The 11080-nt window shown below is 42.3% G+C and overlaps 1 pseudogene; it reads left to right on the top strand.

The window, feature by feature from the left end:
• The first annotated feature begins 992 nt into the window (after window positions 1-992).
• Window positions 993-1460, top strand: LOC103090398 (ubiquitin-40S ribosomal protein S27a pseudogene; annotated as a pseudogene).
• The last annotated feature ends 9620 nt before the right edge of the window (window positions 1461-11080 follow it).

Genomic DNA, 11080 nt, shown 5'->3' with positions numbered 1-11080 from the left:
GGAGGATCCCACGTGCCGCGGAGCGGCTGGGCCCGTGAGCCATGGCCGCTGAGCCTGCGCGTCCGGAGCCTGTGCTCCGCAATGGGTGAGGCCATAACAATGAGAGACAGGCCTGCGTACCGCAAAAAAAAAAAAAAAAGGCAATACATATAATGACTGGAGCTCTTGGAACACTCACTCTTGGAAATGAGTTACCGTAGTGTGAGGAAATACAAGAAATCTATGATAAAGTCCACGTGGAGCAGAACCAAGAATCACAGACCACAGCCTCAGCTGAGTTCCCAGCTGAAACTTGGCACCAGCCTCCTTGGCAGTCATGCGCCATCTTGAAAGTGGATTCCCCCAAGCTGCCTCAACTCACTGCACAGAGGAGAGATGAGCTGTCCCTGCTGAGTTTTGCTCAATTGCAGATAGAGGAACCAAATAAATGTTGTTGTTTTAAGGCATTTGGCTTTCGGGTGGTTTGTAATGCAGCAATATATAACCGGTACTAATACCAACGTGTAGGTGTAGATATCTTTATTTTTCAATTGGGAATGCTGAGTTGCAGTGAGTGGCAAAGCCAGAATCCAAACTCAGGTCTGTCTGCTTCCAAATCTTGTGCCCCTAAGCAACACATGTTACTGCCCGTTGGAAATGAGATATAACCCCTGCTATCAAGGGGTATAAATGCCGCTTGGGGAAATGACACCTAAACTTTATACGTTAATTAAAAAAATTCAAAAAATTTTTCAAACTCAAATTACCTTGTAGACAGAAAATATCAATCCTGGGGAGTTCTCTTATGGAAAAAAAAACTCCAACAGGACGTGTCATGGGTAACAAAACAATTTTGAAAGACTTACATGTCCCATAATCGGAAATGGTTAATAAAATATTATGCAGTCAATAAAAAATATAGCTGTGGCTCGGCAGGGGCCCCGGGAAAGCCCATGGGCCGGCGCGATGCCCTTCTTTTCGGATCCACCATCTGCGGTGGCACCGCCGCCAATATGCAGATTTTCGTGAAGACCCTGACGGGGAAGACCATCACTCTCGAGGTCGAACCCTCGGATACAATAGAAAACGTGAAGGCCAAGATCCAGGACAAGGAAGGAATTCCTCCTGACCAGCAAAGACTGATCTTTGCTGGCAAGTAACTGGAAGATGGACGTACTCTGTCTGACCACAACACTCAAAAGGAGTCCGCCCTTCGTCTTGTGTTGAGACTTCGTGGTGGTGCTAAGAAAAGAAAGAAGGCTTACACCACTCCCTGGCAGAACAAGCATAAGAGAAAGAAGGCTAAGCTGTCTGTCCTGAAACACTATAAGGTGGATGAGAATGGCAAAATCAGTCACCTTCGTCGGGAGAGCCCTTCAGATGAATGTGGTGCTGGAGTTTTTATGGCCAGCCACTTTGACAGACATTATTGTGGCAAATGTTGTCTGACCTATTGTTTCAACAAACCAGAAGACAAGTGATTGTATATTGGTTAATAAAAGACATGAACTAATGAAAAAAATATATATATAGCTAAGAACACCAGGTGACAACTTATAAAAATGACTGCAAAATCATATTAAGTGATAGGAGTAAAGCACAGAATGAAATGTGCACAAAGTACACGACAGCATAAAGAGTAAGAAGGAAATCATATTTATTTAAATTCTCCTAAGTTCCTGGCACTGTATGTGTTACTCTTGAATTTCAGCTTAAAAAAATACTATATAAAGAAGTATTATCCTTGTTTTACAGATCAGGGAACTGAGGCTCAGAGACATTAAGAAACTTGCACAAAATCAAATAGCTAATGCATGGCGGAGCCAGGGATCAAACCCAAGGAGGTGAGCTTGGGGAATTAAGGGTAGATGAGCCGTAGAGAGGGGCAAGGTTGAAGGATGATCAGAGAAGGTGAAAGCAGGCAGAACATTGGAGATGAGATTTGACGAGGTCAAGTGATCATTTTGCCATTGGTCGCATTTACTTTTTTGGAGACTTGCCTTTCATATTATGGTTTCCTTATGTTCCTTAAAATTGGCAAGCAACTATCTAGCAGCTGCTAAGATCTAGCAGATCCTAGCTCATGCAGCTCAATATCAAAAAACAAACAAACAACCTTATCAAAAAGCACTGTGCCAAGCCCTTGGGATACAGAGATGAATACAATGCTGGTACTGACCTGAAGGTGCTCCTGGTTGCTCCAGCCTGGTATGGGCTCTATTTTTTATTTCTGGGGAGAGTCCAGGACAGCTACAGGCAGATGGACAGGTGCGTGAAGGACACCAGTGATTGTGAAAAGTGTTCTGATATCATTTGCAAAATGGATGGTCCATGGGCAAAAAGATGGACGGTAAGTTCTTAGGGCCCCACCCCCTGCTTTGTCCTACACGTTACTTAGAATACATCAAAGAAAGGGCTCTTTGAAGACACAGGGCTGAATGGTCAAGTGAGAAAAAACATAGACATTATTGTCAGGAAGGTCCCTGGGGAAGAGAAGAGGAAAATGTGAGACTCCCTCTCATTTGTGTAGCACTGGAAAGTTTTTGGAAGACTCTTCATGTATATAATTATGGTAGCCAGCCTCCAGAATGGCCCCTAGTGATTCTTGCCTTCTTGCATTCATGCCTTTATGTCGTCCCCTCCATGCTGATTAGAGTTGACGTCTGACGTCATAAAGGCTATTGTGGCTTCTGCCTTGCCCCCTCTTGGAATACTCGCTCTGGGAAAATCAGATGCCATGTCACAAGGACACTCAAGCAGCCCTGTGGAGAGGTCCATGTGACCAGGAACTGAGACCCATTGTTAATAGCCAGCAGTCGTTAAACCTTCAGATGTGTGTAGTCACAGCTCACGCTGCAACTTCTTGAAAGATCCTAGCTTATGCAGCTCAATATCAAAAAAACACAAACAAGCTTATCAAAAAATGGGTGGAAGATCTAAACAGACATTTCTCCAAAGAAATACAGATGGCCAAAAAGCACATGAAAAGACATTCAACATCACTAATTATTAGAGAAACGCAAATCAGAACTGCAGTGAGGTATTACCTCAAACTGGTCAGAATGGGCATCATCAGAAAATCTACAAGCAATAAATGCTGGAGAGGGCGTGGAGAAAAGCGGACCCTCCTACATTGTCGATGGGAGTGTAAATTGGTGCAGCCACTATGGAGAACAGTATAGAGGTTCCTTAAAAAACTAAAAATAGAACTACCATATGATCCAGAAATCCCACTCCTGGGCATATATCTGGAGAAAATCATAATTCAAAAAGATACATGCACCCCAATGAGCGTTGCAACCCTATTTACAATAGCCAGGACATGGAAGACCTAAATGTCCACTGACAGAGGAATGGATAAAGAAGATGTGGTACATATATACAATGGAATATTACTCAGCCATTAAAAAGGATGAAGTAATGCCATTTGCAGCAACATGGATGGACTTAGGGATTGTCGTACTGAGTGAAGTAAGACTGAGAAAGACAAAAATCATATGATATCGTTTATATGTGAAATCTAAAAAAGAAAAAAAAAAGATAAAAATGAACTTATTCACAAAATAGAAATAGAGTCACAGATGTAGAAAACAAACTTATGGTCACCAGGGGGGGAAAGGGGGAGATGGTTAAACTGAAGGATTGGTATTGACATACATACACTTCTATGTATAAAATAGATAACTAATAAGGACTTACTGTATAGCACAGGGAACTCTACTCAGTACTCTGTAATGACCTATATGGGAAAGAACCTAAAAAAGAGTGGATCTATGTATATGTATAACTGATTCACTTTGCTGTACACCTGCAAATAACACAACTTTGTAAATCAACTATACGCCAATAAAAATTATTTAAAAAAAAAAAAAGGAAGAAAGAAAGAATGATCCTGAGCCCAAACACTCTGCTAAGCTGTCCCTAAAATTTGGCCCACAGACACTTTTGGAGATAATGAGAGTTTATTGTTGTTTTAAGTCAGTAAGTTTGTGGGTAATTTGTTATACAGTAAAGTAACTAATATAATAATCACATAACTATTTCAAGCTTTCTAAAAGTAAAAAGAGTTTAGGGCTAGTAGGTTGCTTTTGCTTTTCTAAAACAGAAAGTATTTTATTGTTTTGTTTTATTTCATTATAGGTTATGACTGTTTGTTGCAAACGATTTGGAATATCCAGAAAAGTATAACTAAGGGAAAAAATTCCATGTGATCTCCAATGCAAGACAACTATTGGTAATACACATGTCCTTATGAGTTTTCATTACACACTCAAACCACATTAAAATTTTTATGTATTTTAATTAGTTAAGCAAGTATCAGGCAGATCATGCACAAAGTAAAAACTTCAAACAATATCAAAAGATAGGCAGTGAAGGGGCTTCCCTGGTGGCGCAGTGGTTAAGAATCCACCTGGCAATGCAAGGGACACGGGTTCGAGCCCTGCTCTGCACTCCTGGGCATATATCTGGAGAAAATCATAATTCAAAAAGATACATGCACCCCAATGAGCGTTGCAACCCTATTTACAATAGCCAGGACATGGAAGACCTAAATGTCCACTGACAGAGGAATGGATAAAGAAGATGTGGTACATATATACAATGGAATATTACTCAGCCATTAAAAAGGATGAAGTAATGCCATTTGCAGCAACATGGATGGACTTAGGGATTGTCGTACTGAGTGAAGTAAGACTGAGAAAGACAAAAATCATATGATATCGTTTATATGTGAAATCTAAAAAAGAAAAAAAAAAGATAAAAATGAACTTATTCACAAAATAGAAATAGAGTCACAGATGTAGAAAACAAACTTATGGTCACCAGGGGGGGAAAGGGGGAGATGGTTAAACTGAAGGATTGGTATTGACATACATACACTTCTATGTATAAAATAGATAACTAATAAGGACTTACTGTATAGCACAGGGAACTCTACTCAGTACTCTGTAATGACCTATATGGGAAAGAACCTAAAAAAGAGTGGATCTATGTATATGTATAACTGATTCACTTTGCTGTACACCTGCAAATAACACAACTTTGTAAATCAACTATACGCCAATAAAAATTATTTAAAAAAAAAAAAAGGAAGAAAGAAAGAATGATCCTGAGCCCAAACACTCTGCTAAGCTGTCCCTAAAATTTGGCCCACAGACACTTTTGGAGATAATGAGAGTTTATTGTTGTTTTAAGTCAGTAAGTTTGTGGGTAATTTGTTATACAGTAAAGTAACTAATATAATAATCACATAACTATTTCAAGCTTTCTAAAAGTAAAAAGAGTTTAGGGCTAGTAGGTTGCTTTTGCTTTTCTAAAACAGAAAGTATTTTATTGTTTTGTTTTATTTCATTATAGGTTATGACTGTTTGTTGCAAACGATTTGGAATATCCAGAAAAGTATAACTAAGGGAAAAAATTCCATGTGATCTCCAATGCAAGACAACTATTGGTAATACACATGTCCTTATGAGTTTTCATTACACACTCAAACCACATTAAAATTTTTATGTATTTTAATTAGTTAAGCAAGTATCAGGCAGATCATGCACAAAGTAAAAACTTCAAACAATATCAAAAGATAGGCAGTGAAGGGGCTTCCCTGGTGGCGCAGTGGTTAAGAATCCACCTGGCAATGCAAGGGACACGGGTTCGAGCCCTGCTCTGGGAAGATCCCACATGCTGCAGAGCAACTAAGCTCGTGCGCCACAACTACTGAGCCTGTGCTCTAGAGCCCATGAGCCACAACTACTGAGTCCACGTGCCACAATTGCTGAAGCCCACGCGCCTAGAGCCCGTGCTCCACAACAAGAGAGGCCACCACAGTGAGAGGCCCGCACACCACAACGAAGAGTAGCCCCCGCTCGCCGCAACTAGAGAAGGCCACAGCAACAAAAGACCCAACTCAGCCAAAAATAAATAAATAAATAGGTTAAAAAAAAAAAAGATAGGCAGTGAAATAATGTTCTCTAGTAGACCCGCAGTTCTACTCCTTAGAGTTGACCACTATATTCAGGCTTTTGAATAGTCTACCAGGGATATTCTTTTTTCTTTTTTTGCATTATTTTTTATTTTTTTATACAATTTTTATAGGTTACATTCCACTTACAGTTATCACCAAGTATTGGTTACATTCCCCATATTGTATAATACATCCTTATAGTCAATCTTACACCCAGTAGTTTGTACTTCTTACTCCCCCACTCTGGTATTACCCCAGGAGTATTCTTTGCACATATAATAGTATCACCTATAAGATAAGTTTTTTTTGGCTGCGTTGGGTCTTCGTTGCTGTGCGCAGACTTTCTCTAGTTGCGGCGAGCGGGGGCTACTCTTCGTGCGATGTGCGGGCTTCTCCCTGCAGTGGCTTCTCTTGTTGCAGAGCACGGGTTCTAGGCACGGGCTTCAGTAATTGCGGCATGAGGGCTCAGTAGTTGTGGCTCTTGGGCTCTACAGCGCAGGCTCAGTTGTTGTGGTGCACGGGCTTAGTTGCTCCGCGGCATGTGGGATCTTCCTGGACCAGGGCTCGAACCTGTGTCCCCTGCGATAAATTTCTAAGTCAACAGATAGAGAACTATGACATCATTTTAAATGCCCACATGTATTGCAACACATGGATATGTCATAATTATTTAACAAATTCCATATAGACAGACATTAGATTGTTTCAAATGTTTCAGTATGGTAAACAGTGTCCCAGAGAACATCTCTGTACATGTATCATTTTGTGTACTTGCCTGGGTATTTCCTTTGGATACATTTCTATAAGTGGAACTGTTGGGCCAAAATATATACATTTAAAAACGCCTTCATCAACAGTAGGTGGTTATTGGATATTATTACCTTCATTTTAAAGACCAGAAAACTGAGAACTAGAGAAGGTAAGTGATTTCCCCCAAATCACACAGCTGGTACAGGGCAGAGCTGGGACTCCAACCCACATTTGGGATTTGGGGTCTCATTGCTCCCTCTGTTCTAGCAGAAGTCTAGGTAGCATGCCGGCTACCCACAAGAAGAGCCTCAAAGAAGAGCAAATGACTGTCCCGTTCTCTCAAGCCAGACCCCTTGTGTCCTAGCTCCCCCCTCTGAGCGTGGGCAGGGAGGGACCTGACATTTCCTCTTGTAACTTGAAAGTCAAAGGGCAGAAGGAGGCAGAGTCTCAAGAATGAGAGGTTAGTGTGGAATCAGTGGTTTGCTGAAAATGGTGGGACTGACCAGAATTCCAACATCAAGAAACAGTGAAAAGGCGCTTCCCTGGTGGCTCAGTTAAGCTCAGTTAAGAATCCGCCTGCCAATGCAGGGGACATGGGTTCGAGCCCTGATCCTGGAGGATCCGACATGCCGCGGAGCATCTAAGCCTGTGCGCCACAACTACTGAGCCTGTGCTCTAGAGCCCGTGAGCCACAACTACTGAAGCCCGTGCGCCTACAGCCCGTGCTCTGCAACAAGAGAAGCCACCGCAATGAGAAGCCCGTGCACCACAACGAAGAGTAGCGCCCGCTCACAGCAGCTAGAGAAAGCCCGCGTGCAGCAATGAAGACCCAACGCAGCCATAAATAAATACATAAATTTTAAAAAAAGAAGCAGTGAAAGATGTCTTCTGAAATCATACACAATCCAAATTACTATTCTTTTGGATTTTCCATTACTATGGATTATAATCACCCATGATGCCTAACTGATTTCCCACTGCCTCTCTGAAGTTGAACACGTAGAAAAAGATGGAACATTCAGTGCCAGTTAAGTAGGGTGTTAGGTCTAGGCTAATAATGCCTAAGTCATGGGGCCATATTAAGGATGCTTTTTTTTTTATGCTCAAGGAAAAGAAATTAACTCGCCACTTCTCTTCCATCCCTTTTTCACCCCCTTTGAGAGGCAATGTGGTTTCATGGCAAGAACATGGGCTTTAAAGTCCTGGGTTATAATCCTGATGTGGTGTTAGAGCTGAAGATATCACCAAAACCCTGAGTTTTTGTTTTCTCATCCGTAAAATGGGTTCTTGTGAAAGTTCATGAAATCAGGTACATGAAAGAGCCTGACACGTGGCAGGCAAGTGCCCAGGAAATGAGAATTTCTTTCCTTTTCCTTTCCATTCCTGAAGGAGATCTTAATAATCAGGTTATATTCTATATGACCTGTGAAAATGTAATTTCTAAGGGTTCTTGGATTACCAGCTTTCTCTAGGCTTACAAGAGACAAGTTATCCTTTTCATAATGCTATATGTACAAATCTTGTGAGAGGGCATGCGTGTGTGTATGAACACACACTCACACGCCCTCACATCCACCCACACCCACTCACACAACACACAGTGCAGTCACCTGCTCCAGTAACAGTGCCCTTTAGATGGATCTGAGCTTAGGTAATCACAGCTGGAAGTGAAACACAGCACGTACATCCTAATTAAAGTTATCCCTTCAGATAACCTGTAAATTATAGTTTTACCAAAGACAGGATCAGAGGGCGTTTATCTACCGCTCACTCTCGATGCTGTTAACAAATTGTCGTTTTCTCCAGGCTCAGAGTTGAGGAGGACTTGACTAGACTCTGAATGAGCCTCGTTAAGTAGAAACTCAGTCCACTTTCCTCCTTCAGCTCCCAGGCTTGGATCCAGAGCTCCACACACTGCGGCTTTGTTTGGGGCTTGCTGAGGGTTTCTCAAGCTTTCCACCAAGCAGCACTTCGTAGAATCTGTCCCGAGCTCCCCGGTCCTGCAGTGTTTCTCAATATCAACATCGAATTTGGAAGAACACACTTAGCTGGGCTCTGTTCTCTTCTAAGAAAGCGGCTTTCGCTGCTAGAAATAACATGGTGTGGTGGCTAGAGGTCACATTGACGACCTCATGGGACCAACGTGAGAGACAAACCACACAGACGATGACCCACGATGTTTACCTCCCGGAGCACGCTCTGTGGGCCGACGACCAGGGCAGTCACACGGGGCCTTGAATGTAGAGGGGCCGACATCTGGTTCGATGCTCTGTTATTACTGTCTTGAAAGTCATAACAACATTTGAATAAGGGGCCCGGCGTTTTCATTTTGCACTGAGCCCTACAAATCATGCAGCCAGGCCTGTTGACCCCTCTGCGCCTTTGCATATGCTGTTCCCTGACTGGAGTGCTTTTCCCACCTCACCTGCCTGGGAAATCCCTAGTTCTTCTCTCCTTCTTTCTTTTCTTCCCTTCCTTCCTCCCTTTTTTCCTTCCTTTCTAGTTCTCTTCCTCTGTAAACAGTTGTTGAGTCCCTGCTTTGGGCTCTGCCCTGTGCCAGGGGCCAGGATTTCTAGAGTAGACAAGACGGAAGATCCTTGCTGTCATGGAGTTTATAGTCTGGTGAAGGAGGTAAACAAATGAAATCACAAGGAAACAAACCAAAAAAAATCAATTACAAATTATAGTCATTGCTCTGAAGGAAACATACAGAGTGCTGAAAAAAAGAATCACAAAGGTGGGAGGAGGGGCGAAAGGGGACCAGTGGTTCCAGGTCAAGATTCCACTCCTAGGAAAGCTTACTCTCTACTCTCAGAAGAGCTGCTCACTCCCACTTTGAGCCCAGTTTGTACCTCATTCCTAGGTTATTGCTCTGCTATTGTGCTGGCCAGACTTAACAGAAATCTCTGTGTGTACTTGTCCATCTCCCCACCTGGAGCGCGGGCTACAAATTGCGTGAGGACTGAGACCACATGGTAGGCATTTTTGTCTCCCCAAACTCCTTGCTTAGTAGACACTGAAAGATGTCAGATGATTTGTTAGTCTACACCAGTGGTTCTCCGAGGAGGTGAGGGAGCGATTTTGCCCCCAAGGGGTGTTTGGCAATGTCTAGAAGCATTTTTGATTGTCTTAACCTGGGGTGAGGTGGGGATACTGGCATCTAGTGGGTAGAAGCCAGAGATACTGCAAACGTTCTGCAATACACCACCACCCCTGCCCCAAACAGAGAATCATCCAGCCCAAAATGTCAATAGAGCTCTATACTCTGCGTATCATACACAATTACATGCATGGAGAATATTTTTTAAACGTTCACTGGTAAAACCATCCCCTACTCTCCAGGAGGTCCACCCTACAGAGGTTCTTTCTCAGGAAGCCGCTCAGAGGCAGCCCCACAGCTGTCCTTAGGACACACTGCAGTGTCTCCCAGCCTTGAATTTCTGCCCTGTCTCCCGTTGTGATTCTATGAGCTCATATATGTTAACTTCCTTTGCAAGCACTGGACGGCCGTGATTTCCTCTTATCCAGCCCTTTCTCCCCAGCTTCCTTCTGACCAAAGGTTCTCCTGACACAGCTAAAATCCATTTCCTCAGCAGCAGATATTTCTGAGCTCACCAGGTCACCCAGGAACATGATTGTGCAAGTTCAAGAGAAAATAGCTGTTCAAGGGGTTTTGAGTCGAGGAAGGAAGGAACTATAATTTGGTAAGAGCACTTACGAAGGGCCAAGCACTTTTCCCAATATAATCCTCAACACAAAGTTTCAAGGAAGGTATTACTAGTACTCCCCTTGCCCCAGGCTCTTCTAAAAACAAAGAAACTGAGGCAGAGTAATTCTTGCAAGCTCATATAGCTACTAAGGTGGTCAAACGGAGATTGAAACCCCAATTTTTTTCTAATGCCAGTGCATAAGCTTGTTCTGTCACAAATGTTCCCAAGTGATGCTCCTTGTATTTTGGTTTTCTTCCTTCATTTCAAAATGGATGTTACATACCTTACGGATATATATTATACCAAGGGAAAGAATAAGTAAAGAAATCAGGGTAAGGAACGTAAGAAAGGGAAAAATAATGATAAGAAAAATAAAATAAAGCCAAGGACAAGGTTAATACTGAAAATAAGTGCCATAAAGTCTTACATGCTTGCTACAGATGGACGTTAATTTGACTCTGAGTTCCTAGCAGCCAAGGTAAAGCAAGAAATAGCATCAGTTATTTTTTTCTTAATGCCTCCAGAATTTAAAATAAAGATTTTAAAAATTAAGATTATAATCTCTGTCTCCAAAAGGAAGAGCTATCTTGGTACTGAGAGAGAAGAGAAGTTTCTTGTATGGATCCTTATAAAGATGAGTATGGTGAATCAGTCCTTACTGACATGCCTACTTTGTGAT

The sequence above is a fragment of the Lipotes vexillifer genome, unplaced genomic scaffold, assembly GCF_000442215.2.
Source record: "Lipotes vexillifer unplaced genomic scaffold, Lipotes_vexillifer_v1.1 scaffold84, whole genome shotgun sequence".
Taxonomy (NCBI): Eukaryota; Metazoa; Chordata; class Mammalia; order Artiodactyla; family Lipotidae; genus Lipotes; species Lipotes vexillifer.
Note: the sequence above shows the minus strand (reverse complement) of the source record. Positions and strands in the feature narration are given on the sequence as shown.